At 27.4% G+C, this 17,118-nt stretch overlaps 1 protein-coding gene across 1 annotated transcript in view; it reads right to left on the minus strand.

Annotated features, from left to right (window-relative positions):
• Positions 1–17,118, minus strand: part of LOC107450269 (protein O-mannosyl-transferase Tmtc3) — a 246,239-nt gene that overhangs the window by 150,949 nt on the left and 78,172 nt on the right. The gene's annotated exons all lie outside the window — the stretch shown is intronic.

Below are 17,118 nucleotides of genomic sequence, written 5' to 3' on the forward strand. Positions count from 1 at the left end.
TCAGGCATAGAAATGGTCTTATATATATATAAGTATTGCTTATTTTAAATTTCGGAATTAATTGTTTTTAAAGAAAAAATTTTAATGAGTCCGATTTGATATCTAACTTTCAAGTTCTTTGAATTATGGTGATCAAGGAGAAATATTAATAAAAACTATTAGATTCCCATATGCAGTTTTTCATGCTATCGAAAACAAAAAATTTTTAGTTTCTTTTTTTTTTCTGTAGTAAATTTTCTGAAACAACATCTAAAAAAAAGTAAGCATATTTTGAAAAATAAAGTATCTAAAGTGTAATACCGGGAAAAATCCTCACAAGAAAAATAAAATGTGCAGGGGTTTTGAATCCCAGGTACTAGGTCACCACGGTGTCCTTAAAATCGTAAATGGAACCAAATTTGCAAAAGTTAATTGAAAATATAAATACTTTGTGGGAAGTGTTAGTATATTAGTCCAAGTTAGTATATTAGCCTTAAGAAACTGACAGCTAATTATAATATTCTGTAGTCATACAATGTAATTTTAGGTTGCATGATTCTTTGTGCATTGGAATTTTATAATAAGCTTCTGACTATTTCATTTATTTTTAAATTTAAAGCAATACTTTTGGTTAGATAATGCATTAAAGCAAACAATTTGTTACATTCTTTTCCATTCCTTATCATGTTGGTTCTCATAATTTATCAAGTAGTTTTTTGTGCTATTTTTTCTGACACCAAATAGTTTTGAAATTTTAAAAAAACCACGCTTCAAAATTTTTTCCATTTTCTTAATAAATATAACTTACATTTTACTGTCGAAATCTTAAATTTATTTTTTCCAGAAGTAAACAGTCAAGTCTAATTTACCGTCTTATCACTGATTTTTTTATCCCTGACCTCTTCGTTTTATAGATTTTCTTCTGAAACGTTGAACGTTTCTTAAAGTAAAAATATATTTTGGTATTTTGAGGTTTCAAATAACAGTCTGATAGTTACGAAAAATAATCTGTTACATTATCGGAATTATATTTGTACTAAATTATAGAATCCAAAATAAGTAGTAAGTTTTTTTCCCTTCATAATCAAAAATTCATCAATAACCCTTTTTGTAAATAAAAGAAAGTAAAATAATACTTGCAAATAAGTGTATTCTTTGGAATCTCAGAAAGAGTTAACCTTTAACGCAGAAAAAAACACCAGAGTTTCGTACTGCTTTTCATAACTATAAATTATTAAAATTCTAATTATAATATTTTTCACTTAATTTGATCTAAATTTATATAAAATAATGAAAAGTATGAAAAATATTTTTTATAAAAATTATGCTTCCACGGAATAATATTAATAAGAATTTCAACATCAATGCCCTTGAAATCAGCGTGATTCATTCTAAAATGTTTCGATTATTTTTTTTTTAATTTTTCCAGCGATCGGGACACATGTCTAGGATCCAACCACCGATATTTTACTAATAATAATAAATTGATCACCTATTCACCGTTGCAAATCAATGATCAAACGCATTAATCGTGTCGTATTTTATTCAACTAGCGTAACTTCATAGCGTTTTACTGCGCAATATATCTGGAGTGGGGACCGTCGTAACTATTCGGATCGTCATCACTTCTTGCATTTTGCAGTGAAAGGAGATGACATTGCCAGAAGTACGTGAAGGAAATGACAAGAAGAATCAAGAGATAAGATAGCCATTAATGGAATGAGATATGCCATTTTCACGTAGAATCACCAGGCATAGAAATGGTCTGTTACACTTCAACGGTCATTGCAACAAAACACGAAGTAGAAAAGGACACTTAATTGAATAAAGAGATTATTTTTGTATCATTACTACCCGAGCTTATTCGCTTAAAAGAGAAATTGTATTATACAACAGCAACACGCTTCGATAGTCTGAACTAAATGTTAATTATCTTTCGCCATTTTATTGTTTCATTTGCGTCACAGAGATAAGGGTAAATCGCAAATTGGAATATTGTGTTACTTTCGTTCCGTTTTTATTCCGAACTTTTCAGGCGTAGTGAATTACGAGTTAAACCCCACTCATTCACTATGATTCCTAAAATAAAAGTTCCGTTTTTTTATACCTTCATTTTTAATACCATGATTAGTTATTGTATTTGAAAAGAAAAGATCAATAAACGAGAAAATAATAAAGTGAAGAGATATATTTCAGACAAGTAGCAATCCAATGATAGAAGCTATCGGAAGCTATTTTTGTTTGTAGAACTTTTATAAATATAAATAAAACTATTATTTTCTATTCGCATTTCGTTCAAATAAATTTCCCTCATAGATAACAGATTTAGATAACAATTTTCGTCAAAATGTTAAATTGTCCTAGTATATATCTAAAAAAAATTGAAACAGTCATCCCTTTACCAATTGCATAGCAAATTTGGGAGACTTGTTCCAAAGATTTGACTATTTCAGCATTGCTTGATTACATACCTCCTTCGCTTCAAAAATATACAAACTGGAAGCAAGAGAGTTGATATGTTTCAAGCTTTGAAAAACAGGAGCCAACTTTCAAAAATGAGTGCCTGTTTTTGAGTGCTCGAAAAATGTCGACTGCAATTCTCAATTTGTATATTTTAGAAACGAATGAAGTTTTTAATCAAGTAATGTCTTACCGCTTCAGTTTCTTTGAATTATTTATTTAATATTTGAGTATTGTTTTTATTTATTTGATAGCATTTTGGGGTCACAGTACCCAAAAAATGACAAAAATACCAATTTTTTTTATTGCTTATAATGAAACTTCAAACTATTTCAAATGCACTGAAAAAAAATCATGTCTCTATCTACATTTTTGAAAAAGTTATGAATGATTTTAGATTGTCCTAATACAGAATCTTGCTCTGCAGACAAACTTTAAAGGGCTTTTCCTCATAAATGATAATTTTGTGTTTTGATCTTGATTAAATCCCTAAGGAATTTTTTCTATTTAAGATAAAGCTTTGAAGTAAACTTTTTTATCTTAAGTATGATACACTTATTTAAACTGTGCATTGAATAAGCATTTTATAAGGTATTATAATTTTTACAGTATGCTATATATACCTAACAGGAATTTTTACCCTTTTTTTCTACTTTTTTGCAAAATATTTTATAAAAAATACTCTAATTGATATATCAATAAATGAATGCACAAAATTGTTAAGAAGAATATTGTAAGCACTAAGAAAAAAAATTGAAAATAAGTTAGAACAAAAAAGCTTTAAGGATTTAAAAATTTTGAATTTTTTCAACTTTTTTTAAAATTTTAAAGAATTTAAACTGTTTAATTGTTTTTTGAAGATAAATTATTGATTAAAAGTTAAATAAGCATGTAAAGGATCCTCAAAATGAATGATTATACCTTTATTTAAAAAAATTTTTGCAAAGGTACTGTAACCCCTTAAAAGTTTCGTTTGCTCTGTTAAACATTATTACTCGATCAAAGTTTGAGCTATATTAGAGATAACTTGCTATCTTTCAGCTAAGTTTCTTATTTTTTTTTTATAAAAAAAGTAAAAATAAACAACTGAAAAGTTCTCGAAAGTGAAGATGACATTTGCTAGATAATAATTTCATGTTAATGTCATCAGTATAGTTTTCAGTATAGTTAATCAGTATAGCTTTATTTTGTTTTTGTATAATAAAAAACTATAAATAATTATTCAAATCATGCATTTTTAATATCCAATTTATATTTGTATTTCTAATTTTTAACTACTACTAAGCAATCAAAGTAAAAGTGGTATGGAAGTTAAACTTTCCTTGACTTCAGTGAATAAGTGATTTAGTTCCTTGACTTAAAGAAAAAGAAAATATAAAAATTTGTGTCTTTTAAAGCACATTTCTTACATTTGAAATTGTAGCATTATCTTAGGAAAATTAATTTAAATAGTTATTTTATCATGTACACTACATTGGCATTCTGCTGCATGCAACAATAATTAGTTTTATCCTAAGTATTACAGAAAATTAGTTGCGATATCGCATTGAAAATAACTATGATAATACTTTATGCTTAAACGTATTCAACGAGTTGTTTATAGATATTAAAGTAGAGATTAATTTCACGAGCCTTACAATGTGAGCTTAAGCTCGCGTTTTCGCTTATTTTGCATTAGAATTCTAGAGTAATAAAGTTTTTTTAATTAAAATTTATAATCTTATTTGAAGAAGATGGTTTATTTAATTTGGCAAAGTAATCTTTTTAAATACTATGTGAATAACAATGGATAGCATTTAGTTGTTAAGAATTATCAGTTAAAGATAAACAACTGATTAGTGTCTCACAGATTTTAAGAAGCCTTACTTTTGTAAACATGCTATAAATGATGAATGCTTGATCTAGCATGAAAATATAAATTAAAACATTGTTTAAGACATTCTGTTTGTGTCACACTTATTTCAAGAAGATTAAAAGAACACTCACAATCAGAAGTCTACACTCGGGGATTGTCTAAACATTCTTCAAAATTTAAATTTAAAAAAAAAGTATGACATTCGGTTCTTGTCACAAGAATTTAGCAATGATATAAATGTTTGTTTTATTATGCTTCTAAAGTATTTTGAAACATTATTGTTTATAATTAAAAATTAATTAAACAGTCAACAGAAAAGTATCAAAATGGAGTACAATAATGTGTAATTCATAGGTACAATATTTTAAACAGATATGTTTGTGTAAAACAAAAATTATTAAAACATGATTTAAACATTGATTTTTGTGAATCCCCAAACAGAAAGCAACGACAATAATAACTAGACTTCAAAAATATATTAATTAAATTCATATATATTTGTTTATCATTCTTCTCTAATTATCAGAAAATATTTTCTGCTAAAACATTATTCAATAGCAATATTTCAGTGTTAGTTTCAAATAGTTTCATTTAGTGCAGAAAACAACAATAGTATGAAGTAATTAAATTGGATGAAGTAAAATAATTAAAGATTTGAATTGCATTTAATTTAGTTAAACTACTAAGCACTTTCCTTTCAAATCACAATAACGTATTTCTTTTATCTAATTAATGTAGCATACTATCTTTAAAACATTTCCTTAACCATTACAGATTAATTATTTATTATGTGAAAAACAAGTTTCACCATTAATTAAATTTTGATTGTTTAAAAATAAAATATTGTTTAGCAATGATATATTCAAAACTCTTTAATTAGCTTTTGAAAACGTTGTCATAATACAGAAAGATTTTTATATGTTTAATATAAATTTAACTAAAGGAAAAATTGAAATAAATAAATGCTATTTAACAACAGCATTTATTATTTACTTTTTTATTTTAACTGTCTGAAGTCATGGCGCTAATAAATACGCATGTATGCATTTATGCTTAAAAATTATTATGCACAACACCATTTAAAGAGAATTCCCAATTTCGTAATATTAATAATTCACCATGAGTTTCTCTTTAACTTAAACCGCACAAAATAACATTATCCATCTAAAAAAGATTATTGCAAATCAGATACTGAATAACAGCTTTTACTTATCATTATTTTTCAAAATATTAAAGATATTATACTATCGTCTTTTTAATTACACATCGCCAAAGATTTCACGTAGAGAAATTAGCTGCTTTTCCTAAAATATACACCAAAAGGGAGCGCTTTCTTCTCCTTGTTTCTGTGACAACGGAGCACCAAGTGCAAAACTCCATTGGTGGATCATTAGAATTCGCTATTCTTTAGCAGATAACAGAAAAGAAGCGTACTTAAGGAAATGAGACTGAATTATAAAAATAAAGTAAAGAAGAGGTTTTCTCATTAAAGATTTTCTTTATAATAAAGAAGAACCTTTTGCTCTTGGCATAATCGCTCTTTCACACTTCCCCTTAACGAGCTCTTTATGGACCATAAAAATATAGCCTATCTCCACATCTTCAGTCCTGGATGTTTTTCGTATTTTATTAATCGTAAAACAATATTCTGTTATGATCATAAAAATCCTTCTGTTGTCTTCTGCTAGTTTTGTGATAATTGTGAGCTTGTGGTTGTGGTAGGGGTTACGAATAGATGGTTTTGCTTTTCCCAAAGGCAAAAATATGTTTTTCGTCTTTGTGTGATTGTTTTGATTTGTAACGCGCTTTTACTTCTTCTTGTTCATTAGACTCAAAGTTTAGAGGTTTGGGGATCAGATTTCTTTTAATATGAGGTCGTTAAGAAAGTCGTAAATAAAAATTATTGTAAGATACGGAATGCACGGAGAAAAATGTCAATATAAAAGTTATGTTTTTAATGTAGCGAACCTCGATAAGGATTGTGACCTGATAAAAAGAATTTAAAATGGATTTTGCATAATAGAATCCAAACATTTTGCTTTTAAATCACTCCTACAAAGAAATTATGACATAGTTTCGACTTTGGGGAGTTAAAGATAATTCCAGATATTTCGAATATGTAATGTAATATTTCTTTCTAAATATATCATTATTAAAATGTTTACACTATTGTAAATACTTGAGATACCAGGGGAGTTTGCAGTGATTTGTTAATTAAATTACTTTTGTAAGATGGATTTGCAAGATCTCCTTTTTGGTAAGGTATTGGATGCATTATTTGACTCGTAAAAAATTTTTAATGTTTAATTTCAAATAATTTACCCGTATTTGCGGAAAATAATCAAAACTACGAACTCTCCAGAAAATAAATAAACAACCAAAAAAGTCTTTTTTATATTGATTTAACTGTCACACTACTTGAAAAAATCTGTAGAAAAATGCAGAGCTAGTAAAAGTTTCTAAAATACTCCCAAAGTTTATTTTATTTTTGACGAAACCGTTTCTTTAGAAATGTTCCAAGCAGACACTTCGTCAAATAAAAAAAAATAATTATCATCACTTGTTTAAGAATAAGAGTTTTTCAAAAGCATTCTACTTAGTGGTACAGATTGGTTGCGTAATTATTTAATATAAATAAAGCATACATTGAAACAATATAGGAGATACAACATAAATGGTTAAGACAAACTTAAAAAGAGTATCATTGACTAAGTATACCAGTAATTAAGCGTGGAAAACATGTTTAATAAGTGAGCCACACAATGGAAACGAATTTTTAATCAGATGAAAAAAAGGGGTTTGCTTTCTAGAATGATGAAGAGCTTCCTGCACAATGAATTGATTTAAGATTAAGGAAGCAGTTTCATTAATCATCTGAAAGTTTGAATTTCTTCAGTCCTCATACGATTTTGTGACGAAATATTTAATGAAAACCACGATTATCAGAAAAAATGAGTTTCATATATGAGATGGAAACTAGGTTTTCCCAAAGGTTAGTTTGACGAAAAATTGGTTTAAAAAATTAGTAACTATTTGTCCCCGCCAAACCTTTTCAAAAGCAAAATTATTTTTGAATTTTAAGTCTTTGATTCAGACACATATTCTGATTCTAACACATATTTTGATTCTGACACACATTCTGATTCTGACACATATTCAGATATTCTGACACATATTCTGATTCTGACACATATTCTGATATTCTGACACATATATTGATTCTGACTCTTTAGCATAAAAAGCTTTAAACTATTTAAGCAGAAAAATAAACAAAAATTATGCTTTGGATTTTACAATATAAATTGTCTTTTTCAGTTGACTAACGCTTTTTTTATTTTTCAATATGCAGTGTTATAAAAGACAATTTGTTCAATAATTTTGTTTTATAAGTGTAAGTTGAAGGTTGAAAGAGTCCAGCTTTTTTATTATTTGTAGTATTTATGTAAAGTATGACCTGGACTCTACTAAGAATCTGCTGAATTCTCTACTAAGAAAGTGGTGTAGAAAATTTTTTTAAAAATACTCCTACCTATATCTTGAATAATTAAAAAAAAACATAGTTGGAACTTGAATTAAATGTTTGATTATCTAAACTTATTCAATTTTGAAGGTTAATATTAATAAAATAATTGTTTAATCATTCATTTTGAAACAAATTTCCTTTTTCACATATTAAAGAATTTGGTATTATTAAATTACATTTACAGTTAACTTTTGTATTTAGGCTCGATATATTATTTCCCTAAGTTTTGTAATAATTAAAATTTATTACCATTCATAATTTAATATCAGGTAGAATTTTACTAACTGAATAATAGGTGAAAATAGTTTTGAGGGATGAATTAGAATTTCATATTGGACTAAATATTTCATACTCATATGGAAGTTTGATCTTTAATACCTTGAAATATGTAAGCTCCTTATTAAAGCAATATTAATTAATTATTTTAAATTAAATTAAAAATATTTACTAAAATCATAATATCCAGCTAACTTTAATGTGATTAAAATGAAATGCGAATAAAATGCTTTGAGCTGATCAACAATTCCAGTATTTGGCCTTGAGGACATTTTATTAATCATAGAAAATATTTTTTTAAGTAAAATTTTAATAAATTAAATGGATTTAACTTAAAAATCTAATTAAAGTCGAGTTATAACTTTTTTTTTCTCTCGCACTCTCTGCAAAAACAAATTATAAATATTAAATTAAATTAAAATTCTTTCTATTCATTACAAATATTTTCTGTAATAACATTTATTATTTATTATANCTAGCGAATTTCCTATATATATATATATTTAATTTGGGTGAATAGACTCAGAAATATAGAATTAGAAAAAAAACAATGCTCTTCATTGGTCTAAGTTAGTGATATTTATAATCTCCGTTTTGGTAGCAACGAGAAAAAAAAAACCTGGATCAGGCGGATTATTTTGCAGCAAGAAAAGGAGTATTATCGTCAAAAGAGATATAACGATTCTTTTTCACAGATGCAAGAAAAAAAAAGTATGCACTAAAGGAAAAGATATACCAAAGTTCAATAAGAAAGTTATGTATCGATTCTTGAATAGGTGTAAAGCCAGTCAAAGTTACAGAAAAGTTTGATCGGATTTCTTCATTGAAATAATATGCCGATTCTAAGTAGTTTACTTAAATGGCATTACTCGATAATCTATGGATACGATAAAAATGTGTGCTTTTTATAAATGAAATAGTCTTTTATGTAAGAAATCAATTAATATCATTCACGCGTTCGTGATAATTCACTTTTCTAATTAAATGTGTTATTCGCTTTTCTAATTCAATGTGTTTCTAATTCAAACACTGTTCAAAATTTCTTAGAAAAAATGGTTAAATAACAATTTATTTAATCTTTATTTTTACCATATTCAAACAAAATAGTCAACTAATCATAAGAAGATGGTACTTAAACTGTTAACAGTGAGAAAAACCGATTATTAACTGCTTTAACCAATACTGTTAAACAACCGCAATTTTGTGGCATCACCTAGTTCTTAATAAAGCCACTTAGTTTTTTGTTTATGGGTGTATATTATTTTCGAGAAGGCTAATCTGTCCATCTCATGACTGACGACAGAACGGGGGATCAAGTCCCAACGTTGACACTACAATATTTCCTCCATTCTTTTCAACACACGAAGAGTTTACAGTGACCTATATTCCCCAATTTGTGGCTCAGGATAATTAAAATACGATACTTTCATTCACGCACAGATGGCAGCACCATAAAATATCTCCAATGTCCAGTTAAATTTCTTTTTACTGTTTTGAAACCATGCTAGTTGTAAGCAATTAAAAAATGTATAGTTTTAGTTTCATAGTTCTTGACACATGCTAGCTGCAAACGGCTTCAAATTTATCAAGGTAAAATACGTTCCTTACCGTAATCTTTAAGGTCAGTAGGATTCACAGACACTGTTCGGTTATTTTACCATAATTTTGTATGAAAATTCTATTAACATATTTGTACTCTCATTACATTTTGTATGATAAAATAACTATATCAACTAGAAAAGAAATTAATGCTCTTTTTTGCATTAAACCTCATGTTAGAGATGTATATTATTTTCGCTTTGATAGCAACGAAGAAAACCTAGAATGAAACTGATTATTGCACAGCAAGAAATATAGTATTTTCTTCAAAAGAGATATAAAGATCTCTCCCAAAGACGAAAGAAAGAAAAAAAGTTCACAACAAGAAAAAATATATACCAAAGTTCAATAAGAGAGTTATGTATCGATCTTTGAACAGTTGTATAGCCCGAAAATGCAAGAGAATCCACAGAGGAAAACTTTGATAGTATCTCTAGCAAACCCTCCGTTGATAAATGAGCTACTCATATACACCCACCCACTTCCCAGATACATTTTTTCCATCTTACAAAGAAGAAAGGGGTGGGAATGCGGGCATCCGTGAAGTATCACGTCCTAATTGCATCTCGAGGGAGTCCCCTGTATGTCAGAAATTGATTTGAACTTCGCCATCTAACACCGCCAAGGCGAGAATGCATCAGACTTGCAATTTGAATATTCCTATTCAGAGAAGGGGATTTCCCGTAAGATATATACCCATAAAAAGTGGGAGGGGATGATGTAGTCGTATTACTTGTGGAAATCTCTTTTCTTTATTCACCCTTCTCGATGATTTGCATCAAAAGAACCCTATTTTTGAAGAAAAGCGAGAATGGGAGTTCTCTTCTTTAAAGTGTGAAAAGTTGGGAAGAATTATTTTTTTCCTGTAAAATTTGGGTACAGTTTGTTAACGGGATGGTAACAAGCACAGAAAACTTATTGATTGAAGTCGTTTTCAAATTTTTTTTTATGGAATATATTAATTTGATAAAATTAGTTCATGCCAGTTTTCAGTTTTAATAATTCATAAACTAGTCTTTACAAAAAATAAGAAGATTTAATAAATAAGAAAATAAGATTTTGATGTTTTTGAGGTTGATATTGTACAAAATAAACCTAAGGTAGGAAATGAGGTTATGTATTGCACCAACCTCATCAATAAATCTCAATTTCAAACTCATTTAAATCTCATAAAATCAACCAAGCACATAGCTCACACTGTTCGTAAAAGTGAAAAATGGTCATTACCGTATACTAACGTTATTATCCCATAAGATCATTACCCCAAACACAAAGCACATAGCTTGAAAAAAAATAAGGAGATTTTGAGGGATTTTGAGGTTGATAGGTGTACTAATATACCTGAGGTAGAAAATGAGGCTATGTATTGCACCAACCTCATCAATAAATCTCAATTTCAAACTCATTTACATCTCATAAAATCAGCCAAATACATATCTCAGTAATATTTTTAATTGTAAATGAGTGAAATTGTTCAGACTTCAAATATACTTATTTGCTGGAAGTGGGGAAAAAGGTACATCTCAAAAAACAACCTCTCTAATAATGCTGTCTTTGTTGCTTTTAGGTAGAATTCTATTACCCTCAAAACAACCTAAAGTGTGAAGATAAATGGAAAAATATTAACTATACAATTTCAGCAATTGAGCAGTGGTAGCACGCTTCGCCTAATTTTAGAGATCTATATTTTATTTGTTGTAGTCGAAATGTCAAAAAATTTTGAAACCGTTTTAATAACGCGATTAACGCTAAGAGTTGGTATGACTTTTTATAGCATGCCTACCACATTGACGAGAAGATTTTTATTACTAGAATTCCTAACATTCAGATTTAAAAATATGATCAGTTAAATTTCTTTTATTTTTCGAGAAAATATCAAAATATTACTAGAAAATTCAAAAAAGAAAAAAAAACTTCAGATACAATATTTTAAATATTTTGCTTCTTTCTTTAAACAGAAAATGTTTAATTCTTAAAAGCATTTTAATACATTATAAATGCTGCTGAACACATTTAAATTGTTAAAAAAATGTGCTTGATTTACAACTTTTACAAAATTGCAAATTAAATAACTGCAATATGTATTTGGATTAACCTTTTAAATTTAGAAATTACAATGAATAATGTTCAATACCTTTACTTTACGTATTAAACAAAAATTTAAGTTACGGAAACTAACACTAGCAAAGCTAGCGAATTTCCTAAATGAGTAGGAAGATTATATTATAATGTCTTAAAAGATTTTCGAAAGGTTCAAAATTTAATTCTAGGCTAAATTATTTAAACCAAAAAGGATTTTACTTGCAACGCATAAATGATTGAAACGCATATAAATAACTTAATCATTCTGCAGGGATATTGTTAAATTTTAACGCAATTAAAACGACACTTCCGCTTGCAATTAGCATTAACACTGCTTCATTAAATCAACAAAAATCATCCATAATAAGAAAAGTCGAATGAGCTATATATCAGAAAAAAAATCAATCGATTGTAATAAAAATAAGATACTGACGTAAGTCTTTGCATTAATTGCTTACAAACTCCAGTTTAAATATTAAATACATTAATTATTTTTGTATGAAGTATCACACTAATTATGCATTCTTTAAGTGTTAATTTACAATATCAATCACTATAAATAGCGTTCAAAGATATAAAACACGATCTATAAAATAAAATATAATACTAGTCCTCCAAAAGCAATCATTAAAATATTCTAATCATTTCGCCAAACTGACTAAAAAATCCCTTTTAGGATTATTTAACAACATGTTTACATCAAACGTGAATTTCAAGTGTGAAACCAACCTAATTTTTAGGAATATTTTAGAATTTAGTTCGAAAACATTTATACCCAGTTTATCATCACACAGGGAAAAAAAAGATCTATCTTTTGGCGAAGAAGAGAATTTTTAGGGAAGCTTTCGATTTCTAATCTCCTTCTGAAAAGTGTTGAAAAGAAGATATTTTAACGCATAAACTACGCGAAAATTGATAAATTTAAGTTTTCAATATTTCAAATGCATTTGTAAGGACAAATATATTTATTTTATTCAATGCGTTGGCTACGATTTCTTAACTGATATCATTCCATTTTCTAAGCAAATAAAAAGCAATTCTAATAAATAGTAAAAACCCATTATGTCAAATATTTGAAAGGTTAAAAAAAAGATGTACAGTTCAGAATATATAAAATGCGTAACATTTGGTTTAATTTTGTTCTTATATCAGATTTTACAGATTTAAATGAGTTTTTACATTCATGTAATTCTGTATAATTTTCTCTGATTTCTTCGCATGATTAAAGGTCAATACTTAATTATTGCCACATTTATTTCAATTAGGTATATTATTTATCAATAAAGATTGCATTTTATTACATTGAAATCTGATTTGCGGGTCAAAAATTATTTAGTGTTTTATGCGTTATGTATTATTTTAATACATAACTTACCTAGAGTTTATTACCTAATAGTGACATATTTTGCTTTTTTCTGAGATTAGAGGAATTTATCTGAAATTTAACAAAATAGTTGCCTTTCATAATTTTTCGTCTTTACAACGAAGCTAATTTCAGATTTCAATTCTTAATTCTTATACACTGCACTTTTAGAACAATTGTTTTAGTATATATATGCACTTAAATCATAATTTTAAATAATGTATTGAAATTATGTAATTAAAATCAATTTATATACTAAAAAAGTATCTTTAAAAGCTTAGTATATATTTATATTCTGATGAAAAAGTATTAAAAAAAACTTCCGTTCTTTTCTTTTCCATAAATACATGTCTGATACCAAGACAAAAAAAGTTTTAAAATTCAAAACGAATTATAATAAAATAATTTATTTAAAATAAACAAGAATTTATAATTCAAAATAGTTTAAGGTCAAAACTATTAGAATATGGTAAGACTTACTGTGTTCCTGACTATATAAGAACATCAAAAAACTCAGCAATTTTTGCCAAAGTGCTTTGGTAATTATTTTGGTAAACGTAACAATAAAGTATGATTTTGCAATATAAGTGATAAAATAATTTAGTAAATGTAGTTATTTTCATGATACGTTTAAGCATGGCATAAAAATCATTGCTACAATTATATTTACTTTTACTACATGTGTGCTAAATGCAAGAACTATATTTTTGAGGCCGGGATAGCTTGGTTGTCAAGGCATTGTTCCTATTACCAAGAGATCGTGAGTTTGACGATCTGTGGCTTGTATGACTGTGGCTGGGTCTGTCCTAAAAATGGACTGTGACGTGTGTGTGTGACTGAAGTCGCATTCTTAGCCGTAGATAGTGCCACTGAAAAACAAGAAACACATCCTCTTACTTAAAGTGGCTTGGTTTTACCCAGCAGGCTTGCTGGTTGGTTAGAAACAATAGCAAATACACATCTATCTTTTCGAAAACGATATGGACAGAAATACTACCAAATGAATGATTTAAATGTCGTATATTATCTATAAATCTTAGCTCGGTTTTATTAATTAAAATTATGCCTTTTTTTACAGAAATATCTTTACCATAAGGTATTTTAATATATTTTAATTTTTTTTCTTGATTAAAGAAAGAAATATCATTTTTTACTTTACTCCTAATTAGATAACAGTGATCATAAAATATTGTCCTTTTTTAAAAAGAAGAAAGAGCAAGATTTATTTTTGGTTGCAGTTTTTTTTCAACAATACTATGACAACATGCTAATTAAAATTTAAAAACTCCTTTGAAATATTTCAACACAGAAAATATAGATGCTTTTATTATTTCAAGAATATGTATGAAATTATTTTATTCCAAAGCTTATCAAACTAAGAATTGAACTTTTTAAAGTACTATATGCTTCATTTATTTCAGTTATCGAAACATATTTGCCAACATGATTGCATGTAAATAAGAAGCTTATGCTTACTATACTCTCTGTTTGTGAACTTTCAAATAAGCTTCCTTTCTTATTAAAGGGTGTTAGGCAGACTTTCTTTTTCACGTGAGAGAATATTCAGATCGTTGCTCCGTGGAAACATGATGGAATTTTCAATGTGTTCGTAAATGATGAAAATGGCTTTATACGTAAGAAGCTTGGAGCATCGATCCGTGAAGTTATAGCCTAGACTGCGATGTAATATAATGCAAATATAGCCTTCCCTAGAATCGCAAAATCGATAATTTACCGAGGTTGTTTTCGCTAAACTTTTACGAGCGAATTTTGTAACCTTTTAAAGGATTTTAAATCAACTTTCTTCTTCTTTGGTGCCAAAAATGTGAGAAGAAAATTGACTGAATAACGAGGATTATTATTGGAAGAAATGTCCTGTTTTCCTATTAAACGCATTTCAAATGCTAATGTATTGATTATATGAATCTGTTCAAATGCTGATATAGCATTAAAAAATATAAATTCCACTAGAAATTACTGATTTTTAAAGCTTGTTGTTACTTTGTAGAAAATAATAGGAATTAATGTTTTTAATTACAAAATAAATGAATTAGTATTTCCGCATCAAACCTTTTAAAAAACTCATCAAACATTGTGGACACTTTTAATCATTAGCCGATACCATTGAGCCATTAAATACTCGAAGTTTCAACCATAATATTACAAAGATTTGCTTCAAACACAATAATATTTAAAGTTAAACAATGTTTCCGTTTCAGCTAAACCATTATAAAAATTGCTTAATTTTCACAATATGGTTCACCTAAATATCATATTACGGTATATTTCAAGATCTAGCGATTATTGAATGTAGTGAAATTTCTATAATAGCGAAGTAGATAGCTTAAAGCATAAACTGCGTTTCTGGATACATTGAAACATCAAAAAACTTTAATTTTTATTGAAGATCTTTGGAAATGACTTTGGTAAAATTCACAATAAATTATGATTTTATGGTATGCGATAAAATTTGGTAAATATGGTTTAAATTTTGAAATTTTATAATGATGCCTGAGAGCATGGTATGAAATCCATTTATTTGGTTGAATTTACTTTTCAGTTTTATTTTTCATTTTTCCATAAATGTGTGGGGATAAGAACTACAGTTTTAAAAACCAGTATTTCAGGTAAATCGTTTCCATATAAACCGAAACATTATCAAATGAATGGTTTATTAATAGTTACCATTATTTTGGCTTCATTTACCAAGTTTTGTTTTTTAGCCCGAAAAATCACTGCCTTACAGTTTGGAATTTTTTTTATCCGTGTATCTCTCATTTCATAATAGGTAGCCTTGCACTACACTTTTTTTAGTTTTGCTTATTAACCCCAAGAATTATTTTTTTCAATGGCAAATATTATTTCAATTTTATTTCATTTAAATTTTTTCAAATGCATACATTGAAAAGCCATGATTTTATGAAGAATTTATTAAAAAAAAGTATCATGATTTTATAAAAAAAAATATTAAAAAATGCAGCTTGTTTGTAGTTTATAATTATAAAACAGAAACTAAATATAAAATTTTAAATTTTCATTTAGTCTTTTAATTTAAATCAATTAAATAAGAATAAATTTGATGGAGAAAAATAAAAATAAATTATTTTTTAAAAGAAATACTGATTTGAAATTCAGTATTTAAAATATTATAATTGGGAAACTAACAAATCGAATAGCTTGACCTTTTAACTATTTTTTTTTTAATTTAACTAACTTAAAGACCTTCTAAAGTTTGGCCACTAGAGCATAATATTTATTTCTAATTAATTCTGATGCAACTATTTATGATAATATTGCTTTTTAATAAACGATGCAGTTAATTTTTTATTTAATATAGATACATTTAAAAGTAAACACATTTGCCCCTTTAAAATTATTAAGATTTTTTCTACCCACAATGTTTTATTAGTGTATACGTTTCCTAAGTTTACTAATCTAGTTGTTTGTTTTTTTAATCCTACTGCACATAATAGAGAAACAACAATTTTAATCCAGTTTCTTAAAATTGGATGGCAATTAAATTGGTATTCATTAATTAATGAAATCGAACTTAAAAAAGTCAATTGTTTTTAAAAATAATGCATACATTTAACTTTTTTTCATGGAATATAAAAATGCTCATCAATCTACCTAATTAAAATCAATAAAACCATTTTACTATTTTAACAAACGGAATGTAAAAGCATCTGTCGTAGGCCAAGAATCTTTACTCAAAATATCTGTCTGCACGTTCATTTTAAATATCCAGTTAGGCAATTTGAAGCGACAGCATCGTCTTTCCGTAAACTCCAAAATCACATTACAACAACCCTATTTTGCCAACCTCACGTCATTTTACAGAAAATTTCCATATTTTTGCGGGGATTTCCCGAAAATTTCAACACCTAATCTCCAAGAATCAAATGATCCTGGCCATGGCTTATTCCTGCATCATCCAGCAAATAGCTTCCACAGATGAGAGAAACGCTTGAGGCGATGTTA

The sequence above is a fragment of the Parasteatoda tepidariorum genome, chromosome 4 (assembly GCF_043381705.1).
Source record: "Parasteatoda tepidariorum isolate YZ-2023 chromosome 4, CAS_Ptep_4.0, whole genome shotgun sequence".
In the NCBI taxonomy this organism is placed as follows: Eukaryota; Metazoa; Arthropoda; class Arachnida; order Araneae; family Theridiidae; genus Parasteatoda; species Parasteatoda tepidariorum.